The sequence below is a fragment of the Scyliorhinus canicula genome, chromosome 6, assembly GCF_902713615.1.
Source record: "Scyliorhinus canicula chromosome 6, sScyCan1.1, whole genome shotgun sequence".
Lineage (NCBI taxonomy): Eukaryota > Metazoa > Chordata > Chondrichthyes > Carcharhiniformes > Scyliorhinidae > Scyliorhinus > Scyliorhinus canicula.
In genome coordinates this window covers 129,321,901-129,343,612 of record NC_052151.1, presented here as the reverse complement: position 1 = coordinate 129,343,612, position 21,712 = coordinate 129,321,901, and positions in this window count along the sequence as shown.

Below are 21,712 nucleotides of genomic sequence, written 5' to 3'. Positions count from 1 at the left end.
GGAGGGGGGAAAGGGTGGGGTGGGCAGTGGGGAGGTAGGTAGGGGGTGATGGAAGCCGTGGAAGTAGGGGCTGGGGCAGGGGGAGGGGATGGCACCATCGGGAGAGTGGGGACCTGTACTGAACATTAAACACCCTTGTGCACAGTAGGAAGCCTCTGTCACTTTGTCCGCAGGTGATGGGTGTGAGCAAGTACTCAGCAGACAGGCAGGGCTCAGACTGGCATAGATTGAGGAGCACCAGCGCTGTGCTTTCTGCAGGTTATCATCACTCCCCTGCCATTGACAGGGACCTGCTGACAGTGCTGACACAGTCCTAGCACCCTTGAGTGATGTGACACATACTGTGGGAGGGTGGGAATGGGAGTGGGGGATGGGTAAGGTAGCGATGATGGACCAGGCCACATCCTAAGTGAATTGGGCTAGTATGAGGCCTCTCTGGTCCTCCGGACTTGCCGGATCCTCACCGCTGCCGCCTGTCCTCCAGCCCTTGTTGATCCGGCGCCTCCTCATCATCCTCGTCCTCTTCTTCTTCCTCCTCAGAGTTGGCCACATGTTCCTCATAACCAACCTACATCTCGTCGCCTCGCTGCTGTGCCAGGCTGTGGAGGACACAGCAGACCACCACAAAGCCGACAACCCTCCGGGCAGTGTATTAGAGTGTGCCAACAGACCATCGAGGCATCGGAACTGCAGCTTGAGGAGTCTGATGCACCGCTCAGTGACAGCCCGGGTGGCTGCATGGACCTCGTTATACCGGGTCTCCGCTTTGGTCTTCGACCTCCGTACTGGCATCACTGGCAAGGACCTCAGCGTATACCCCTTACCCCAAAGAGCCATCCGCCCATCCTAGGGTACTTCTTGAAGAGGGTGAGAATGACCGACTGCCCCAGGATGTAGCTGTCATGGACACTCCCCAGGATGTGTGCATGATCTTCAGCTGGAGGTCGCCACGAGCTGTATGTTGAAGGAGTGGAACCCCTTTCTGTTAACATAGGGCACCCCCAGATGGCCCGGTCAGCACAGGGCAACATGTGTGGCATCTATTATCCCCTGGACCTGGGACATCCTGGTGATGGAGGAAAAACCTACTGCCCGGGCAACTTGCTTGGCTTGGTCCATGTCAAAGATGATGTAGTCTTCCGCCCGGGCATACAGGGCATTCGTGACCTGTTAGATGCACCTGCAGGCTGTGGCCTGAGAGATACTGGAATGATCCCAAGGTGTAAAAATTCAGGGCTGCAGTTACCTTGATGACAATTGGGCGCAGGTGTCTACTGCTCCACATGGTGTCAAGTCCGTGAGGACATAGCGCAGGTGTTGCACCGTCTCCTCATTGAGGCCGAGCCTCCTGCTGTCCGTCATTTTTTTGAATGACCAGTGGCACCTGTACACCCCAGGTCATTGTGGGACACCCCATCTGGGTCCCTCCCTGGCCTGATGGACAGCCACGTCCTCGGGGTGTAGGACGGATCTGCCACATAGTCCGCCGCCTCAAGCATCTTTAGACACTGCTGCTGTTGCCGTCTCCGGCGTCTGGCTGCACCGCATAGCACCAGCCCCACTAGGTCAACTTCTGTGTCCAACATCTCTGTCATAGTGTTCAATATCTGTAAGGCATTTAGAGAGGGTGTTAGACTGACAAACAGCGGTGGCTCCCACCCCGGGACCCTCCATTCTTCCACTGAGCCCACCCAAAATGCCCTGCCCACACACAGCAGGCCCCTCTCACCAGACACCAGACCCTGTATCCCAAACCCCGCTCACAACATCAACTGGATCTGGCGCCGGTCCCGTCCTCGTCGCACTCACCCACTCTCCGGCCGTGGACATATCCCCGGAGCTGTGTCCCATCCCCTGGATGTTCGGATGATGGTTGCTGCATGTGTAGTGTTGCCTCCTGCAATGTTCAGGTATACTGTCCAGGCGTTGCAGTCTGATTGGGATGCTAGGCATTGACTCCCACATGCTACATGGTCCACTAACCCATGGGAATCAACCTGGGTTGTGTGAAGTGCTCACTTAACCACAATTGCCAATTCCTTATCAGCAATAGCCTTCAGCCGCGCAGCCAGAGGCCTTGGCAGTCGGCGGGGGTTATGGATGGTAGGGCGGGCAGACAGGCAGAGACAAGGGTTTCCCCCGGTACGGATACACACAATCCAGGGGTTGGCATGGTGGTGCCGCGAGCAATTCACCCCTGTTACTCCCTCCCAGTGCCTTCCTCCATGGTGGCCCACCCATGCGGAGGGACCCCCACACCCTCACTGAGCAAGCAAGCCCAGTGTCCCCAGGCTCTTTTCCTGTGAGAAAAGATGGATTCTCCCCTCCTCGGCTCCCCACAGAAGCCCTTCCGCCAGGTTCACGTTTTGAAAAAGCAGTACTAAACGGTGCCAGCGTGAGCACTTGCTGGGGAGGCCGCTGAATGATGGGAGGCAGTTGGTTATGGGGTGGCTCCCCGTTAATTGTATGGTAATAGAAGTGGTGAGATTTGGTTTCTTGCCACATGATGGCGAGATCCCAATTTCACCTAGGAGAGCGGGCTGGTTGTATCGCTAACTGGCGCCTGGCGCGGTTCTCATTTTTGGCCTCTCCCGCTATTCACCGGCCTCGTTTTGTTTGAGCGAGAGTGCAACGAGGCCAGAAGATCGTGTCCTATATTACAACTCAACTGGAGTCTCCAGAATTATCATCACACGTTAATGCTTCAGCATTTTCCACTTCACCACCTTGATACTGTGCTGGAATGAATTGCTCACCCATGATAGAACTCCTCTGAATTTCAACTCACTGATTTCAAGAACAGGCTGCCACAAGATGCCAAAGGAAGTTGAAAAACATAACTATGAACCTCCTGTTCTAGATGTCATGATCCAATTTTCTAATAGTCCCTACAATTTCACGATGATTCTATCTACTTGGGGTAACTGAAATGCACGTAATTTCAGCCTACAGTTTCCTGATTCTGGCTGACAAACTGATTGAATATCAATACCACATGGATTTCTCTCCAGCACAATAGGATCAACATTAGTGAACTGTCCAGGATTAATTGTGGTGTGCATTGCAAGTTACAATGAATTGAACTTGATTTTTCTTTTTAGAAAGGTATTTATTTATGTTTCAGTTAAACTGTTGTAAATAAAACCGTGGAATAAATCAGGAAGTTTTAAAAGAGTCTTTGAATATATGTAACATCTTCATGAAGTGACAGGTAAAGCATAAGGAAATTGTTAAATAAATTAACATGTTGAAAATGGTATCAGGCAGCCACAGAGATTTAAGGCAGTTAGATCCTTTGTTTTATTTTATTAAGAAGCTTTTCACCAAAACCACAAAGTAACTTGCTGGCCTACATCATTCTACCATGTGGTGCCTGCTTATAATTGTAATACTTGAAAGATTAAAATACTGAATGAGATGAAGGACAGGCATTTAGAACAGGTAGCGAAGAGATATAATGCGGAAGAGAAAATGTTGCAGTGTTAGAACAGAGAAAGATACCATTGCCTTTGTTGACCATGTCTTTGCCAAAATAAACGAAAACTAATCCCAATGCCCCATGCTTTTTTGTACCTTGTAGTTTCTTATAATTGCTAGCTTTAACTTCTCAGTCAAAAGCTGCAACAACCCTTTGTCTCAATCATTCCCTATAACAAAAAAAATGAACTCACTGAATTAAGATTGTGATTGTGATCATAGACAAGCGGAGGAAGTAAACGGGAAAATATTTATCCCTGATGCTCTTGCTGCTTTTAAAAAATACAGTTATTTGTTTATGGGATGTGGGTGTCACACATTTGTGTGAAGCACTTGCTCGAGAAGGTAGTGGTGAGCTGCCTTCTTGAATCGCTACAATCCTTGTGGGCCAGGTATGCCCAAAGTTCTGTTTGGGAGGGAGTTCCAGGATTTTGACCCAGTGACAGTGTAGTAACAGCGATATATTTCCAAGTCAAGGTGGTGTGGGGCTTGCAAGTGATGGCATCACCAAATATCTGCTGACCTTCTCCTTCTAGGTGGTGCAGGTTGTATTTGGAAGGTGCTTTGGAATGAGCATTAGTGAGTTGCTGCAGAGATCTTTTAGTCAACACACACTGCTGCCACTGTGTGTCGGTGGTGGAAGGATTGAATGTTTAAGGTGCCAGATTGGGTGCCAATCAAGTGGGCTACTTTGTCCTGGATGGTGTTGAGCTTCTTGAGATTTGTGGAGCTGTACTAAACCAGGCAAGTGGGGATCTTAACTAATGACTAGCTAATCTATAACATTTTGAAGTCCCAAGTTCAATTTGCAGTTTAGAGTGAGTTAGCTGAATTCAGTCTGGGTGGTACTGGTGGTCATTCGGTTGCACTCAGTATCCAAATCATGAAGGGTAAAAGAAAGGCTCCTGCTACTAATCCCTATCCAGTTGGGAATGCATGTGTTGGATGTTGAGTGAGGACAGATTGGCTCGGCTGTGATATCTTCAGTGAATAGACTGACAACATTTGAGAATGGTAACTTGCGCAGTGGCCGGGGAACCATGCCTCAGCTAGATTCCAGTGCCCTGAAAAGGAGCTGGAAGAAAATTTGGCAAATAAAGGAATAAAAATAATAAAAGACAGGTGAGGCAAACAAGAGGTTATGCTAGATAAATCCATGGAACAAGCAGCACATGTACCAGCTACAATAATAAAAGAAATAATTTTGGTGGGTAACATGAACAAAGGACAGAGTGTAAAGCAAATCAAAAGTGTGTATTATTGTTGTTAGATACCAGGTTAGAAACTCTGAGCAGTGAACTACATGTATGAATGCTGAATATGCTTGTACCACATTCCTGCATGTGCTTTTGTCACAAAGGGATTAACCTAACCTTTAATGGCACATTAGTGTCCATGTGAAAATAACATGGACAGAATCAGCATGCTAAATATTCATATCTGAACTGCTTTTTCTTCGAGCCTTGCAACTGGAATAATGAGCTGAATTTTGTCAGGGTGGAGGTGTCCCTGATGGCAGGCCTCAACGCTGGGGCAACCCTACTGTTCTGGATTGCCCCCGCCCAATTGTTTGGCAATCAGGCAGCCAAATGAGCTAACATCAATGTATCCGCTCTCCAAGAGCTGCCAGCCAATGGATATAGTTGCACAGGACTATCTTTGTTAAACTGACTATTTAAATTAGAAGTTACCTTTTGCACTTTGCCCCTCAGTTCAAATGCAATTTGTGCTGGTTCTGATTTATGTTAATGTAAATGCAACAAAAAGTGAAATGTTATTGGTAATTTATTCATTTGTGGGTCGTTCAGTGAATTTGGTTATTTTGTTTGATACAAAAATAATTCGACATTCTTTGGTGCAGTTATTGGCAGAGGAACTTTTGCATCCAAGGTGGTATAATTATGTTGCATAGGTGGCAATGTAGAGCTGAAACACTGATCAATGCCTGTGCCAATCAATCCAGTTTCAGGTCCAGATTTTCATCCTCGAGGCGGGTAACAAGGGTTGGGGACATTCCTAGCTTCGCCCACCCACCTCAGGAGAAAGTTCCAGGAAAGGCCGGATTTTCAGTGTTGCGGTAGATGGTGCCGACTGCAATCAGGCCAGCTGACCTGGGAAGGAGCCATAGGTTCTGCCATTTGGTAAGGCGGGCTGTTTGAATGGCCGGTGTTGGACTTTTTCCAAGTTATAATGAAAAGGTAAGGCCCTCTGGTGCTTACCATTACCACCCCCTCATTCTCACACACTCCCGATGCCATCTCCACCCAGCCCATGGTCATGTCCCCATGACCTCTCTCCCACTCCCGACCTTGGATGGAGGTAATGAGAAGGACCATTTGAACTCACCTTCCACGAGTTTACCTTGTGCAGGTTATGATTCATCTCTTTGAACCACCAGGTTTTGGACAGCTGGCCTGAATCCATGAAAATTGTGAAGGTACAGGACATGCCTACTTCTGCAATGGAGTCAACTAGGTTGGGAGTGCAGGATGTGGGCTGGCGATCTGAACCAGCTCCCTCTCTTAAAAGGCACTCCCAAAATTTGGAAACCCCAGGAATGGGGTCGGGAATCCTGGAATCGGATTCCACCCACCATTTGTAAAGGCCTTCAGAGTGAAAATCCAGCACTGTGTAAGAAATGTACAAAAAATCCTTTCTTGTTTACCTCCCCGCAGCCTGGCCCATTCCCCTGATTGGGGTCCACTTTCACCAATCAGGAGCCTGTGCACAACTCAGGTGCTCCAGCCCATTGCACTATGCCAGCTCCCAAACAAGGCAAGGATTCAGGATGGCTAGAAATAGAGAAGTCTCAAATGCAATCCTATTCCTCTGATGGTATCTGCAATGTAAGGCCAACAGAGATAAGGAGAAACATTTCTTCCCAAGGGTTATTGGTGTGTGGAGTTCTCTTCCCCAGAATGCTGTGGAGGCTAGTTCTTCGGATTTATTTCAGGCAGGGTTATACAGAGTTTTGTTCGGCAAGGGAGTCAAGGGTTATGGGGGAAGAAAGGAAAGGGGAGCTGAGACAACAATCAGTTCAACCTTGATCTTATTAAATGGTGAAGCAGGCTCAAAGGGGCAAAATGACTTATCCTGCTTCTATATTCCTGAGGGGCAGCAAGAGGTTCAACCTCTTGTAAGGCAGGCTGGACAATCCCAAAAGCAGTAGAGACGTGAAGCAGTTGGATCCTGACCATTCTGCAGCGAACTACGACAAGTCCTGTTGAGGTTACAGTGAGTCTGCCAAACAAAATCCAAGGTCATAGAGTGTAACCTGAAGTGAGAAAAAGTACAGTTAAATAGCACAGTATATTTGAAGTTAATATAATTTATTTGAATAAATAATTTGCTTAAACATTCCCTACTGTCTGAATAAAATTTAGAAACCAGCCAAACTACTGGTATGTAACAAGAAGGAAACTGCAGCATTTTTATGACTTAATTTTATTAGCTTTATCTGAAGCCAACTATCTTACAAAGTCTAATCTACATGTCAAGAAGCAATAATTTACAAGATATAATTCATCTACACATTTATTGTGTAATAGCAAATTGATGGAGGGAAGGGAGGTTTTAACTCCCTCCTTGTAACAGAAACAGGACTACATAGGAGCTAAAATCAAAGTGATCATGCTGCTCTCTCCTTCTTCCCAAGGCCATCTTAGATTAGGGTGACACAGTGGGTAGCACTGATGCATCACAGCGCCAGGGACCCAGGTTCAATTCCAACCTTGGGTGACTGTGTGGAGTTTGCAAGTTCTTCCCATGTCTGCGTGGGTTTCTTCCAGGTGCTCCAGTTTCCTCCCATCCTGCAGTCCAAAGAAGTGCAGGTTTGGTGGATTGGCCATGCTAAATTGCCCCTTAGTGTCCAAAGGTTAGGTGAGGTTACAATGATAGGATGGGCGAGTGGGCCTGGGTAGGGTACTCGTTTGGAGGGTCGGCGCAGAGTCAATGGGCCGAATGGCCTCCTTCTGCAATGTAGGGATTCTATAATTCTATGAAAATGGGAGAGGGAGTCAGTGGGTGTTGAGATGCCTGCCTGACCCGTGTTGAACTTTACACAACTTCTTTGACATTTTCTGGAACATTATAAACTCATGAATGCTTTACCCGAGTCAGTAAAATAACACTTCTGAATCTTGTGTTTATGTATTGTTTCTCAACAGTTGTCCAGGAACTGAGTTCTTTAATTCAAGATGAAGGTAATGAATGAAAACAATGGAGAGAAAACTAAGGTGTCTATTGCCCTATTGGTCACATACAAACTTCCATACTGAATACTGAAGCCAACTCATTACCTCCACTCTGAGTGAAAGGCCATTGTTAATCATCCCATTGAAAGAACAATAGAACAAACAAAATAAGAGTGGGAGGGGCCACCTAGAGAACCTAGAGCCAGGTTCACCATACAGAAAGATCATGGCTGATCGAGGTGTGGCATTAACTCCACTTTTATGTATGCCCCCCTTATACGTCTTTGTGGATCAAAAATCTGTTCAAAGACAACATGGGGAAAGATGGAACAAAATCCTTTTTTGTCTACTGGCTATGCATGTACTACATGAATGCTCATAGTATTCGGTATAAGGTAAATGAGTTGATGGCACAAATCATCGTGAATGACTATGATTTAGTGGTCATTACTGAAACATGGTTAAAGGATGGTCATGACTGAGAGTTAAATATCCAAGGGTTTCAAACTATTCGGAAGGACAGAGTGGATGGTAAGGGGGGTGGTGTAACTCTGTTATTAAAGGATGACATCCAGGCAGTAGCAAGGGATGACATCGGTGCTATGGAGGATAAGGTTGAATCCATTTGGGTGGAAATCAGGAATAGTAAGGCAAAAAAGTTGCTGATAGGAGTAGTCTATAGGCCACCAAATAGTAACATTAGGTGGAGTGGGATATAAACAAAGAAATAACTGATGCATGTGAAAATGGTACAGCAGTAATCATGGGCGATTTTAATCTACATGTCAATTGGTTTCACCATGTCGGTCAAGGCAGCCTTGAGGAGGCGTATATAAAATGTATCCACGATAGTTTCCGCGAACAATAAGCATTGGAACCTACGAGGGAACAAGTGGTCCCAGATCTGGTCCTGTGTAATGAGACAGGATTGATTCATGATCTCAGAGTTAGGGATCCTCTCGGAAGGAGCGATCACAATATGGTGGAATTTAAAATACAGATATAGGGTGAGAAGGTCAAATCAATCACTAGTCTTTTGTGCTTAAACAAAGGAGATTACAATGGGATGAGAGAAGAACTAGCTAAGGTAGAATGGGAGCAAAGACTTTATGGTGAAACAGTTGAGGCACAGTGGAGAACCTTCCACGCAATTTTTCACAGTGCTCAGCAAACATTTATAATAACAAAAAGGAAGGATGGCAGAAAGAGGGAGAATTGACCTGGGATATCTAAGGAAATAAGGGAGAGTATCAAATTGAAGGAAAAAGCATATAAAGTGGCAAAGATTAGTGGGAGACGAGAGGACTGGGAAATCTTTAGGGGGCAACAGAAAGCTACTAAAAAAGCCACAAAGAGTAAGATAGATTATGAGAGTAAACATGCTCAGAATAGAAAAACAGATAGTAAAAGTTTCTACAAATATATAAAACAAAGAGAGTGCCTAAGGTAAATATTGGTGCTTTAGAGGAGGAGAAGGGAGATTTAATAATGGGAGATGAGGAAATGGCTGAGGAACAGAACAGGTTTTTTGGGTCGGTCTTCACAGTGGAAGACACAAATAACATGCCAGTGACTGATAGAAATGAGGCTATGACAGGTGAGGACCTTGAGATGATTGTTATCACTAAGGAAGTAGTGATGGGCAAGCTAATGGGGCTAAAGGTAGACAAGTCTCCTGGCCCTGATGGAATGCATCCCAGAGTACTAAAAGAAATGACAAGGAAAATTGCAAATGCACTAGTGATAATTTACCAAAATTCACTAGACTCTGGGGTGGTCCCGGCGGATTGGAAATTAGCAAATGTGACACCACTGTTTAAAAAAGGAGGTAGTCAGAAAGCAGGTAATTATAGGCCAGTGAGCTTAACTTCGGTATTAGGGAAGATGCTGGAATCTATCCTCAAGAAAGAAATAGCGAGGCATCTGGATGGATATTATTCCATAGGACAGATGCAGCATGGGTTCAGAAAGGGCAGGTCGTGCCTAACTAATTTAGTGGAATTTTTTGAGGACATTATCAGTGAGGTAGACAACTGACAGCTAATGGATGTGGTATATCTGGATTTCCAGAAAGCTTTTGACAAGTCGCCACACAAAAGGTTGCTGCATCAGATAAAGATGCATGGCGTTAGGGTAAAGTAGTAGCATGGATAGAGGATTGGTTAATTAACAGAAAGCCAAGAGTGGGGATTAATGGCTGTTTCTCTGGTTGGCAATCAGTAGCTAGTGGTGTCCCTCAGGGATCAGTGTTGGGCCCACAATTGTTCACAATTTACATAGATGATTTGGAGTTGGGGACCAAGGGCAATGTGTCCAAGTTTGCAGACGACACTAAGATGAGTGGTAAAGCAAAAAGTGCAGAGGATACTGGAAGTCTGCAGAGGGATTTGAATAGTTTAAGTGAATGGGCTAGAGTCTGGCAGATGGAATACAATATTGACAAATGTGAGGTTATCCATTTTGTTAGGAATAACAGCAAAAGGGATTATTATTTAAATGATAAAATATTAAAACATGCTGCAGGGCAGAGGGACCTGGGTGTCGTAGTGCATGAGTCTCAAAAATTTGTTTGAAGGTGCAACAGGTGATTAAGAAGGCGAATGGAGTTTTGTCCTTCATTGCTAGAGGAATGGAGTTTAAGACTAGGGAGGTTATGCTGCAATTGCATAAGGTGTTAGTGAGACCACACCTGGAGTATTGTGTTCAGTTTTGGTCTCCTTACCTGAGAAAGGATAGTAAGAAGTCTTCCAACACCAGGTAAAAGTCCAACATGTCTGTTTATAAAACTAGCTTTCAGAGAACTACACATTCCTCAGGTAAATCTTACATAGAATTGTGATAATGAGCAGATGATCTTACATAGAATTTACAGTGCAGAACGAGGCCATTCTTGGAAAGAGCACCCTACCCCCTACCCAAGATCAACACCTCCACCCTATACCCATAACTCAGTAACCCCACCCAACACTAAGGGCAGTTTTGGACACTAAGGACAATTTATCATGGCCAATCCACCTAACCCGCACATCTTTGGACTGTGGGAGGTAACCGGAGCACCCGGAGGAAACCCACGCACACACAGGGAGGATGTGCAGACTCGGCACAGACAGTGACCCAAGTCGGAATCGAACCTGGGACCCTGGAGCTGTGAAGCGATTGTGCTATCCACAATGCTACCGTGCTGCTCTTCATTCACCTGAGGATGGAGCAGTGCTCCAAAAGCTAGTGTTTTAAACAAACATGTTGGACTTTAACCTGGTGTTGGAAGACTTCTTACTGTGCTCACCCCAGTCCAACGCCGCCATCTCCAAATATCATCTGAGAAAGGATGTACTAGCATTGGAGGGTGTGCAGAGGAGATTCACTAGGTTAATCCCAGAGTTGAAGGAGTTGGATTATGAGGAGAGGTTGAGTAGACTGGGACTGTACGCATTGGAATTTAGAAGGATGTGGGTGGATCTTCTATAAACATATAAAATTATGAAGGGAATAGATAGGATAGATGAGGGCAGGTTGTTTCCAGTGGTGGGTGAAAGCAGAACTAGGGAGCATAGCCTCAAAATAAGGGGAAGTAGATTTAGGAATGGGTTTAGGAAGAACTTCTTCACCCTAAGGGTTGTGAATCTATGGAATTCTGTGCCCAGTGAAGTAGTTGAGGCTCCTTCATTAAATGTTTTCAAGATAAAGATAGGTATTTTTTTGAAGAATAAAGGAACAAAGGGTTATGGTGTTCGGGCGGGAAAGTGGAGCTGAGTCCACAAAAGATCAGCCATGTTCTCATTGAATGGCGGAGCAGGCTCGAAGGGCCAGATGGCCTACTCCTGTCATAGTTCTTATATTCTTATGAAGTCTCGTCATCGATGTGAGATTTGAACTGATATCTGTCTCAACGGCAAGAGTTATCCACTGAGCCATCATTTTCACATTAGGGAATGTTTCAATGATGCTGCACCTGAGGCATTTATATGGGAAGAGCATTTTGTCCCCTGTCCTATGGAATACTTAATCTGTGAAAGTTTGTATTAATATTGACTGAATATGGGGATATTAACCAAAGATTGGAAAAGTGTTCATGCCCAGAACAACCCTTGATGATCACAATCGAAAAACAAAGACTAGGGCCGAAATTCATAGAATCATAGAATCCCTACTGTACAGAGGGAGGCCATTTGGCCCATCGAGACTGCACTGTGCCTCTGAAGGAGCACCCTACCTAGGCTCAATCCCCACCCTATCCTTGTGACCCCACCTAGGGGCAATTTAGCACAGCCAATCCACCTAACCTGCACATCTTTGGACTGTGTGAGGAAACCGGAGCACCCGGAGGAAACCCACACAGACACAGGGAGAAAGTGCAGACTCCACACAGACAGTCACCCGAGGTTGGAATCGAACCTGGGTCTCTGAAGCTGTGAGGCAGCAGTGCTTCCCACTGTGCAACCACGCTGCCCATAATTATATGGCTGCTGCGATTCAGTTTTCCCGCCAGGACCACACCCCTGCCCATGGGTTTCCCGGTGTCTTGGGGTGGCTGCAATGAGAAATCCCATTGACAAGCGCTGGAAGACAGTATCCAACCACAAGCGAACGGAATACCGCCGAGAAACACGCAGCTAGGGAACAGGAGAATCCGGCCCTAGATCAGATTGTGACAAAGCTTGATTTTGTAGTTTTTAAAAAAGCTTCAAAGAATAACAACAAAATAAAGTTATTAGCCTACAGTGTATAAAAATTGAAGCTAATAAGATATACTTTAAATTTGCTGAAGCACTTTTACACAAATAGTGGCAGATGTTCAAAGCTTGCTGGAACTTGCAACTTACAATAAAGATCCTCTTCAACTACTTAAAACTATTTTGTATAATTATTATAGAAATTTAAGTTGAGAGGACTTGTCACTTGCTGTAATCTTGCTTCAAATCCTGAAACACTTTGGGTCATGTGATCTGATTCCACCAATAAGACCAGAGGTTGGAGCCTGTGTTTTTGCAGACTGCAGGGTATGCAGACCAATCAAATTAAATTTAACTGCATTTAGACTTTATCAAATTTCATTCCTGTGGATATTCACTCTCCTTAGACGAGTAAACATTCCAGAAATCTTGTGCGGCAGTAATTAAGGATGGAAAAGCTTCAAATACTGCCCACTGCAACAAAATATGACTAGCAATCTTAAAAATATCAACACTTCTTCCATCTTAGCATTACCTGAAGGAAAGCCCAAATCATCACGGGATTATAGTCCAAATGCATGAATAATACGCACCAAGTCTGTTCTTCTTAATCAGCAGTTAATATTGCTGTAATTTGTAAACAGATTTTTATTCTCCTCTCTGGATTATTGGAACTTGTGGTGGCATTTAATCATCCAAAGGCAGTGAGAATATTTTTCCACTACATAATGAACAGAAGCAACATTTATTTTGTCAATGCACGCTAAAGTTACATTTTAAAACATGATTTTGCAAATGCTATTCAAATGAAAATAATAGCAACGAGAAAAAATGCCATAACATATGGAACTTCTGAAGGTTAGATTGTTGAACTATCCATCCTAATGCTCTGGTCCCCCGATTTACAGGCAGCACCACAGCTCATTGGTGATCAACGGCGGATCAGGCGGAAGACACTTGGATGTTACCAATGGCAGCGATGTTGAATGAAGGCTGCAGCAGTAGGGAGATCCTCAGTCGTTGAGGTTACCTTGCTACTGGAACTGGACCTATCCTCTGAGGACCGTGTATCTACTGATAAGTAATGGCATACCCACATTAAAAGATGTCCCACACCAGGCGCCTACCTAGAGGAAACCAGTACATCACCTATACAGACAAACTCTGCGCCGAAAAGTGACAATGAGATGTGGAAGTCCCTTGCTTTGGACCGGCACATAGGTGGCGGAGTTTGATTCAGTCATCTTGCTCTTGGAATAGGAACAGGAGATTGTTTCAACAGCTTTCTTCTCGTCTGAGCAGGCCTCTTCAGGGTCCACTCTGCTCACCCCCGCAAAAAGAAAGGGCTTGAAAATGTTCCCTGAACATAGTCTGTTCCATGCCAAACTGGGCTGGAAAACCCAACAGATTCATCCAGCTGCAGTCAGAAAATCAAAGTTTTTTTAAAGTAAATTTAAAGTGCCCAATTATTTTTTTTCCAATTGAGGGCAATTTAGCGTCGCCAATCCACCTACCCTGCACATCTTTGGGTTGTGGAGCTGAGACCCACGCAGACACGGGGAGAATGTGCAAACTCCACACAGATAGTGACCCGGGGCTGGGTTCGGACCTGGGACCTCAGCGCTGTGGGACAGCAGAGCTAACCACTGCGCCACCGTGCTGCCCAGAAATTCAAAGTTAAACTCAATTTTGGAACCTGGAATGTACGAACCTTTATGTATAATGAGGAAGGCGATTGACCGGAACGGAGAATTGCCGTTGTTGCCCATGAACCCAGTCACTTTAATATTGACGTCGCTGTCCTGCAAGAACCCGAAGAGCAGGCGAAGGGCAGCTGAGGGAAGATGGCAGTGGTTGCACCTTCTTCTGGAGAGGAAAATCCGAAGATCAGCTAAGGATACATGAAACTGGATTCACCATCAAGAACAAACTCGGCAACCGACTCTCAAAACTTTCGGTTGGCATCAACAAGCGCCTCATGACCCTTCATATACAACTTACCAAGAACCAGCAGGCAACGGTTTTAAGTGCCTATGCCCAACAATTGATGCCAATGCTCAGTCCAAAGAAAGCTTCTACTCCACCCTGGATACTATACTCTTCAATTTTACTAAGGATAATAAGATCATCCTCCTTGGGGACTTCACCATCAAGGATGGAAAGGACTTCCAACTCTGGAAATGAATCATCGGAAAGGAAGGAGTTAGGTATTGCAACTCCAATGGAGTTCTCTTGATCTCCAAATGCACAGATCACCAGCTTGTCAGCATGACCACACTGTCCCGCCAAAAAGACAATTTCAATACTTCCTGGAGACATCTACAGTTAATGCACTGGCACATGATTGAATTAATCATGGTCCAATCCCGAGACACAAGGGATGCCCTCATCACCAAAGCAATGACCAGTGCAGATGACTGTTGAACAGACCACCGGCTCATCGGCTCCTCTATGTCCATCAAACTTCACCAGAAGCAGCAGAGGATGAAGAAACAGCTCCAAAAAATGATCAATGTTGAATGAATTCAAGAGCCCATCATGCCAGTGAACGTCTAACAATTACTTCTCCAAAATCTCCATTCCAATGGAATGAAGGAAAACTGGAAAGAGCTGAAGACAACCATAATCTTAAGCTGTGAATAAACCATCAGTTCTAAGACCAGGAAACAGCAACACTGGTTCGACGACAATGACCACACCATCCAAGACCTTGTCGAAAAGAAGAGGAAACCTCCCCCCACCTGGAAAAACAACCAACAAGGCAAAGAAGAGAGCTTCTCAATCAGCCTAGGTGGAGGTACAAAGAAGAACTAGGGAAATCAAGAACCAATGGTGGTCAATAAGCATGACACCTGGGCCTTCTTCAGTGCCACCAAGGCAAAATGTGGACCCAGACCACAGGCCTCAAACTGCGGATTTAGGATGGGGCCCTTTTAAGAGACAGAGAAAACATCAGCCTTTGATGGAGGGAATACTTCAAAGAACTCCTAAACCATGCTACAATCATAGATGAGGATGTGTTTGAGAAAACCCCCCAACTCCCTATCAAAGATGATCTTGGACTCCCACAAAGGGACGGCAAAGTCAAAGCCGCCATTAAACACACGAAAAATGGAAAAAAATCGTAAGAGTGGATGGGATTCAGTGGAGATTTTAAAACTTGGAGTAGAAGAGATCACCCATCATCTCCATCAGCTGCTCCTGAAAATCTGGGACGTAAGAGAAATTCCTGCCGACCTCAGGGTGCCATCATCACCACCATCTTCAAGAAAGGAGACAAGGCGGACTGGGAGCGATCAAGAAATCTCTCTGCTCTCCAGGAAGTACATCACCCAAATCCTCGCTGCTTCTTGTGGAGTTTGATGGTCGTAGAGGAGTAGCCTTCACCCAACCTCTGAAGAAATCCTTCCGGAAGCCAGTGAGGCTTCTGGCCAATCTGTGGAACAGCAGACATGATTTTCACTGTTCGGCAACTTCAGCAGAAATGCCAGGAGCAACAGCAACCATTCTACATGGCCTCAACTGGTTGAAATCCAAGAAGAAAACTGACATCACTCTTCAAACTTCAGTATACGGATGATATTGCCATTCTTCCCCCCCCCCCCCTATTGCCATTCTGCCCCCCCCCCCCCCCCCCCCCCCCCCCCAGAAGAGAATCGTCAAGCCATGCTTGACACCATTCAGGAAGCATATTGAAGAATCAGTCTCTGCCTCAACCTGAAGAAGATTCAAGTCCTTTACCGAGCTGACCCATGGCAAGACACTTCATATTACACTTTGGACCAAAATGTTAAATAGCATTGGTCACAAAAGCAGGTGTGAAGCAAAGGCTTTCACGTATTCAAGTCAGTGGTACATAATCTTCAGTCACATCAGTGGATAATGCAGCATGCATCATTACCCACTGACAAGACACATCACAGAGGGGTATATTAATCACTGATGTCACATGCCATTCTCGCTCACTTTAACCTTTAGGTCAAAAATATATTTCGTTCTGAATAGAATCATAGAATTCCTACAGTGTATAAGGAGGCCATTGGGCCCATCAAGCCTGCACCGACCCTCTGAAAGAGCATGCTAACAAGGCCCACCCTATTCCTGCAACCACGTAACCACACTTAACCTGCATATCCCTGGACACCAAGGGGCAATTTAGCATTGCCAATCCACCTAACCTGCACATCATTGGACTGTGGGAGAAAACCGGAACACCCGGAGGAAACCCACACAGACACAGGGAAAAGGTGCAAACTCCACACAGACAGTGACCCAAGTCAGAATTGAACCCGGATCCCTGGCGCTATGAGGCAGCAGTGCCATTGTGCTGCCCATAGTGTATAGTGAGGTAGAAACTTGGCTTAGACAGAATGCAAATCAGATGATCTTAACCTTTGTATGCCCTGCTGGATAGTATGCTCAATTGACTTCAAGGAAAGAAATGACTCGGGGTGTCCCGCAAGAATTTGTGTTGGAGTCTCATCAATTTATAAATAACTTACATAATACAGATAATGACTGAGATATGTGTGGTGAAAACATTACGATCTTGTAAAAGAAGCGACCACAGCAATTGCAAAAACTATGATGACATCTCTTTAGTGAGCACTGTGGAAAAAATATTTGACCCTGGTGTCCTTGTCAAACAGCAGATCTTGGCTGAATGCTATTTTAAATTTTTGTTTCACAGTCTGGCAGCTGCACAAGAAATGCTATGAACAATGTGGCAACTAGGTAATGAGCCAAACTTTAAGAAGGGTTGCAAGGTTAACCCGGGTAATTACAGGCCACTGAGCTTGATGTCAGTGATAGTGAAATTGTTGGAAAAGATTCTCAGAGATAGAGGACTGGATTCTCCAAAAATGGAGCTATGTCCCCACCCCGGCATAAAGACGCTGGCGTTTCACTCCCCAATTTCCTGCAGAACATAAAAGTCGATTCACTTACCTTATGGGGGCTCACATGGACCCTAGGAGCTTCACGCAGTTTTGACTGTGGATACGGGCCCCCGCACCTCCGGTTCCGAGACCGTGCATGCGCACGGCGCCGGCCTCCAGTGGCTGTGCTGAACGCCATGGCGGACTCGAACCGCGGACCAACGCCGACAATGTAGGCCCCCCCCCCCCGATCGGCCGCGCGCCGTTGCAACGGACTGGTCCGATCACTGCCCTGCCCGCCCTTAAGGCCCCCTTCCCTGGGTGCTTGATACACCCGCCCCCCACCAGGGCAGCCGCCGCAGAATGAATCCATAGCCACTGCGCGAGAATCCCGACCGGCCATACCACATTAGTTCCACGCCATCGGGAACTCGGCTGGTCGGGGACGGAGTATCACTGGGAGGGCCTCTGGCAATGGCTCCCCAGCCGCGAGCCATATTTTGCGGACAAATGATTCTCCAGGGCCCAGAGAATCGCCGGAGCGGCACCAGGCCCGATTCAGTCGGGAACATCGATTCTCTGCTGCCACGCCGAAATGCTGCAGAGAATCCAGCCCAGGATCTATGCAAATTTGGAAGTGAATGGTCTTATTAGTGACAGGCAACATGGTTTTGTACGAGGAAGGTCATGCCTCACTAATTTAATTGAGTTTTTTGAGGAGGTGACAAAAATGATTGATGAGGTAAGGGCTGTGGATGTTCCTTCCTGTGAGTGACTCCTTCAATGACACTAATGTTAGCATGCCTGTCCTCCCAGCTGATTCAGAGCTAAAGTATATTTGGATGTTGCAATGTATTTTAAGCTGTGATGTTTAAAAGTCTCCCTGATGTAATGTTCATCCTTACAAGCTTCTGTGATTACTTCAAATTCTTGAACAAATTTTAATGCCTTAGTTAACGTATGCAAGTGTCCTGTAAGCTAATGTGAACTATCTCTCTGACAGGTATTACAGAATCCAGTGCAGATTCAAATTCTGTAGTGCTCCTTAAAGTGCCTGGACTTAGAACATAGAACAGTACAGCACAAAACAGGCTCTTTGGCCCTCAATGTCGTGCCGTGCCTTGTCCGAAACCAAGATCAAGCTATCCCACTTCCTATCATTCTGGTGTGCTCCATGTGCCTATAAAATAACTGCTTGAAAGTTCCTAAAGTGTCCGACTCCACTATCACAGCAGGCAGTCCATTCCACACCCTAACCACTCTCTGAGTAAAGAATCTACCTCGGACATCCCTCCTATATTTCCCACCCTGAACCTTATAGTTATGCCCTCTTGCAACAGCTTCATCCACCCGAGGAAATAGTTTCTGAACGTCCACTCTATCTATCCCCCTCATCATCTTATAAACCTCTATTAAATCACCTCTCATCCTCCTCTGCTCCAAAGAGAAAAGCCCTAGCTCCCTCAACCTTTCCTCATAAGACCTAGCCTACAAACCAGGCAGCATCCTGGTTAATCTCCTTTGCACCCTTTCCAATGCTTCGACATCCTGCAGAAGTGACCAGAACTGCACACAATACTCCAAATGTGGTCTCACATTATGTACAGTTGCAGCATAACCCCGCGGCTCTTAAACTCAAGCCCCCATTAATAAACGCTAACACACTATAGGCCTTCTTCAAGGCTCCATCCACTTGAGTGGTAACCCTCAAAGATCTGTGGACATGAACCCCAAGTTCTCTCTGTTTCTCCACATTCCTCAGAACCCTGCCGTTGACCCTGCTGACAATGGGAAACCTTATCAAACACCTTACTTAAATCCATGTAAACGACATCAACTGCTCTACCTTCATCTACACACTTAGTTACCTCCTCAAAGAATTCAATCAAATTTGTAAGGCAAGACGTACCCTTCACAAATCCGTGTTGACTATCCCGGATTAAGCTGTATCTTTCCAAATGGTCATAAATCCTATCCTTCAGAACCTTTTCCATTAACTTATCGACCACCGAAGTAAGACTAACCGGCCTATAATTACCAGGGCCATTCCTATTCCCTTTCTTGAACAGAGCAACAACATTCGCCACTCTCTAGTCCTCTGGCACTATCCCCGTGGACAGTGAGGACCCAAAGATCAAAGCCAAAGGCTCTGCAATCTCATCCCTTGCCTCCCAAAGAACCCTCGCATATATCCCATCTGGCCCAGGGGACTTGTTGACTCTAAGGTTTTTCAAAATTGCTAATACATCCTTCCTCAGAACATCTACCTCCTCCAGCCTACCTGCCTGTATCACACTCTCATCCTCATAAACATGGCCCCTCTCCTTGGTGAACACTGATGAAAAGTATTCATTCAATGCCTCTCCTATTTCTTCTGACTCCATGCACAAGTTCCCACTACTGTCCTTGACTGGCCCTAACCTTACCCTGGTCATTCTTTTATTTCTCACATAAGAGTAAAAAGCCTTGGGGTTTTCCTTGATCCAACCCGCCAAGGACATCTCATGCCCCCTCCTAGCCTTCCTAAGCCCTTTTTTCAGCTCATTCCTTGCTACCTTGTAACCCTCAAGCGACCCAACTGAACCTTGTTTTCTCATCCTTACATACGCTTCCTTTTTCCTCTTGACAAGACATTCAACTTCTTTTGTAAACCATGGTTCTCTCACATGGCCTTTCCTCCCTGCCAGACAGGGACATACCTATCAAGGACACGCAGTATTTGTTTCTTGAACAAGCTCCATTTTTCATTTGTGCCTTTCCCTGACAGTTTCTGGTCCCATCTTATGCTCCCTAATTCTTGCCTAATCACATCATAATTACCCCTCCCTTGCCCTGCCGTATGGCCCTATCCCTCTCCATTGCAATAGTGAAAGACACCGAATTGTTGGCATTATCTCCAAAGTGCTTTCCCACAAACAAATCTAACACTTGGCCCGGTTCATTACCCAGTACCAAATCCAATGTGCCCCCCCCCCCCCCCTCTCTTGTCGGCCTATCCACATATTGTGTCAGGAAACCCTCCTGCACACACTGTACAAAAACTGCCCCATCCAAACTGTTCGACCTATAGAGGTGCCAATCAATATTTGGAAAGTTAAAGTCACCCATGACAACTACCCTGAGACCTCCACACCTATCCATAATCTGTTTTACAATTTTTTCCTCCCCATCTCTATTACTATTTGCGGGGCCGATAGAAAGCTCCTAACAATGAGACCGCTCCTTTCCTATTTCTAACTTCAGCCCATATTATCTCAGTAGGCAGATCCCCCTCAAACTGCCTTTCTGTTAAACTATCCTCCATTAACAATGCTACTCCTCCACGTCTTTTACCACCTTCCCTACTCTTACTGAAACATCTATACCCCGGAACTTCCAACAACCATTCCGGTCCCTGTTCTAACCATGTCTCCGTAATGCCCACAACAACGTAGTCCCAAGTACCAATCCACGCTCGAAGTTCACCTACCTTATTCCGGATGCTCCTTGCATTGAAGTAGACACACTTCAACCCACTTTCCTGTCTGCTGGTACACTCCTGCGACCTTGATACCCTCTTCAGTACCTCACTACTCTCAACATTGGCTTCTGGACTACAGCTCGTTTTCCCATCCCCCTGACAAATTAGTTTAAACCTCCCCGAAGAGCCATAGCAAATTTTCCTCCCAGGATATTGGTGCCCCTCTGGTTCAGGTGCAAACCGTCCTGTATGTACAGGTCCCACCTTCCCCAAAATGTGCTCCAATTCTCCACGTAACTGAAACCCTCCCTCCTACACCATCCCTGCAGCCACGTGTTTATCTGCACTCTCTCCCTGTTCCTCAACTCACTAGCTCATGACACTGGCAATAAACCAGAGATGACAACATAGTTTGTCCTGGCTCTCAGCTTCCACCCTAAATTCCTGTTTTAAATTCCTGTCCCTTCTCTCACCTCTGTCGTTGGTACCAATGTGTACCACAACTTGTGACTGTTCCCCCTCCCTTTGAAGGATTCTGAAAACACGGTCCGATACGTCATGGACCCTGGCACCCGGGAGGCAACATACCATCCGTGAGTCTCTTTCGTTGCCACCGAACCATCTATCTGTCCCTCTAACTATCGAGCCCCCAATAACTATTGCTCTCCTGCTCTCCCTCGTTTCCTTCTGAGCCACAGGGACAGACTCAGTGCTGGAGATCCATTCACCGTGGCTCTGATCTGACACTAACCTATTGCTTTTGGATGTTAAAATCCCACCATTTGTGATTACTATGAGGTAGATGTCATTTTAATCCACTTTTCGGATATTACAGTGGAACTACTACTGAGAAAAAGTTATGTTCAAACAGCTGCATGAAAACCCACCACAAGCTGCACACTACCCAGCCCCTCAATCGTGCTGTCATTTTCCTGTAAATTAAAACAACTGCTTCCTAATATTTCCTCGGCACCTTCTAAAGAAGCTGTTTTTTGGGTCAGGTTTCTTGTCTAGATCAAATGGTTATGGTCC